This window comes from Priapulus caudatus, unplaced genomic scaffold (genome assembly GCF_000485595.1).
Source record: "Priapulus caudatus unplaced genomic scaffold, Priapulus_caudatus-5.0.1 Scaffold72, whole genome shotgun sequence".
Lineage (NCBI taxonomy): Eukaryota > Metazoa > Priapulida > Priapulimorpha > Priapulimorphida > Priapulidae > Priapulus > Priapulus caudatus.
The window spans coordinates 635859-639392 of NW_014577133.1; positions in this window are offsets into that span (position 1 = coordinate 635859).

Below are 3534 nucleotides of genomic sequence, written 5' to 3' on the forward strand. Positions count from 1 at the left end.
TATATATATATATATATATATATATATATATATATATATATGTGTGTATACCACGTGGTACGGTAATATGGGCGGGCGGACACGATCCTGCAGCCAGGGTGACACCACAGCCCAGCAGCAGGAGCAGCAGCACGGTAGGTGCAAGAGGGTGTGAATCAAACTGCGTGTATGCTGGTTTCGATTAACCGCTGTGGCTACCGCAGCACGTGCCGAAACAATTACTTATCGCAACTCTGATCTCGCGAGGTATTTTAATCGCACAGGATGACCTCCGAGGGCTTGCCCCCATCGACGCGTGCCACGTCCGCCACTCTCCGTTGCATAACCAACCACAGCGCCATTAATAATATCACCAGCGTGTTTTTTGCGCGTCAGATTTCCGGTGCGCTTGTCGATTATTGTTTCGCTCGTGGGTACGTTTTTTTCCTTCGCGCAACCATAAGGGTGTAAAGGGATCTGACATCCGACCCCCGCAAAGCCTACCTACCTCGCCTCTTGTTAGTATTCGCTAACATGCTGGTACAACGGGTTGCTGCTGTTGTTCGGAATTTTTGTGTTGATCGTCGTCTGTGTGTGTGTGTGTGTGTGTGTGTGTGTGTGTGTGTGTGTGTGTGTGTGTGTGTGTGTGTGTGTGTGTGCTGTCGCCGGTGTAGTGTGTGCCTGTAGTCGCCGCACGCTCGGCAGACGCCTAGGTGGTCGAGCTTCCAACCGGCGCCTCCACGTGGAATTTCTAGTGGGGAAAAGTCGGAAAACGCGGAGTGGCGCTACTTTCGCACGACGAAACCGGATTGATCCGGAGTAGATCTAGGATTTCTAAGTGGGAATCAGAATGCTAAAGAGCGCTAATTTCTGGTGAATATGAGATTGATTTCCGATTGTTGACGGCCTGGAATGTGGTGGCGTCTCATAGGATTCTTCTCGCCACGGCTTAGGTGGATATATTTGCGTCGCGCGAAATGGAAAACTTTATGCTAATTATAATCGTAAACGCAAAGTGAATGCGATCAACGGAGTAGCATCTGGATACGCATGTCAGTGTAGCGGTGGTTTCTGTAACAAGCTTCTCCCAACAAAGTTACTCGCTTTTACGAGGGTGCGGTTGTTAGGACTACGTCTAGCATAGCGCTCTAAGCCCATTTCTACAATAGGTGGTATAGTGGGGGTAAATCGGGATATAAAGTGGGGTGCTCAAAAGCTGCGGATATTTGAAGTGAAAACGCAATGGCGCGACGCATCACCACTCGTTTAATTTTGAACGTTCTTTTTAATTTGTGTGAATGAAATCCCGTATTATCTCCTCTCATGGTAATTATCTGCGCGACAGGACTTGTAATAATGCGGCAAATGCGGTTCAAAGGACGGGATTTCAATCGCACTACAAGATAGCAGATTTATAATCGCGGAACGCTTTATTTATCGTTCAATTAAACTTATGCTCTGCGATAAGAAATGGCCAGGAATTATTATTACAAATGCGCAGGTGCATGGCCGTGAAAAATCCCAGCAGCAGCAGCAGGTAACATTATGCTGCAATATTTACTGGAGTAACCTACGCCCCAGACGTCGTGCAAAGGTTAGTCGTCGGTGAAGGGGGTAATAAAAAAAAGCAAGACGAAAAGAAAATTCACGCGCATTCTTTATAGGCGTGTTTATCAGACCGCATACATACTTACTCACCGAAATCACGTTTGCTTGGGTTGAGATTTTCCGGGACCCCATAGGGAGAAGCAGTGTTCACTAACAACTATGATTTTCCCAGGTTATTCTTACTCGACGATAGATTGCAATGTCCTCCTATATAGTCGATGTCTATGCGCCATAATTTCGCAACGAGTACAATTTAATGGACATATAAGTGGGATGCGGCAGACTGTGGAGCAATAAGAAGGAAGCCTCTATATCAATGTTAGGCAGCCATATAAAATGAAAGGTTAGGTCAAGGGCAGATCAGAAATAAGTTTTATCTTTTAGCCTGTAAGACGTTTCGGAATTACGCTGCACCCCAACCTTAGTTGTGTCGGATTTCTCAAACTTATACCCCCCTCGATACCTTTTTAAAGCTTGATCTGACATTGAACTATGACGTCAGTCTTGTCTCGCAGATGCCTTTGAGGTAGGGAGCGTAATACCTTGACCTGACGTTAAACTATGACGTAGAGGTGGGGAGCGTGAATCCGCAAATATACGCGCGTGCATGGGCTGAGTCATAGCTGTCGTAGGAACGCCAGTGCCCGGGGCAGGTCACGGCGCAGGCGTCATGGGCAAGTCACGGCGCAGGCGTCATGGGCAAGTCACGGCGCAGGCGTCAGAGGGAGGTCACGGCGCAGGCGTAAGGGGGAAGTCACGGCGCAGGCGTCATGGGCAAGTCACGGTACAGGCGTCAAAGGGAGGTCACGGCGCTTACGTCAAGAAGAGGTGACGACGCACGCTGTGGTGGGAGGTTACGACGCACGCGGTGATGGAACGTGACGACGCACGCGGTGGTGGGAGGTAACGACGCATGCGGTGGTGGGAGGTGGCGACGCATGCGATGGTGGGAGGTTACGACGCACGCGGTGGTGGGAGGTTACGACGCACGCGGTGGTGGGAGGTGACGACGCATGCGGTGGTGGGAGGTGGCGACGCACGCGGTGGTGGGAGGTTACGACGCACGCGGTGGTGGGAGGTGACGACGCACGCGGTGGTGGGAGGTGACGACGCATGCGGTGGTGGGAGGTTACGACGCATGCGGTGGTGGGAGGTGACGACGCATGCGTTCGTGGGAGGTGACGGTGCCGGCGCCATCGCCTCTCCCGCTTGCGACGAGGTCACACTACTCGATGAAGTAAGCCGCATTCAAACCTGTCCCACACGAAGACGTGAATACGTAATTGGAGAGGTGATCGTAGTGCCGGAGGGAAGAGGGAAGGGGGAGGGGTGAACTCACCGCACGAGAACTCACCGCACAGTGGGTTTTTTGTCCATGAGATAAAAACTACGCACGGTGGCCGGCAACACCTGGGTGTCGTGTTACGCGGCGCAGCGCGCACCATCGCTAGCGCAACTTCCCCGCGCCAGTGATTATAGAATCTTATTATTCGGCGAGCGTGTGATATCAGCATTTACCTTTTATGCTGTCGTTCAAAGGTGGGATAAAACGTTGTAACTATAATGTAAGAATAATTAGCAATTATATTAAATTATCGGGCGTTATACATGTGAAAGGGAGTTCGCGCCAAACTGGTTTTTCTGGTTCTTTATATTTGAATACGAAAAAATGTCTTCGCGTCTATTGAAATGAGAAAGAACTCCCGCAGGAGAAAAAACGGGCCTAAGTGCATCTTGGCGTTACTGTTTTTTTCTCATACAAAAGTCGTCTGTTTTACACACGCTGTAAGCTGCAAACGAAAACAGGAATTACGATCTTATGCCCCCCGCCTCGCGCCCCTCCCTGTCTCCACGCCCCTTCGATTACCCTCACCTCCATGCAGTGTCTCTTAACCTTCTCTTACTCGCTATACCAACCATACCTTACCCTACGCACCGACTCCCCCT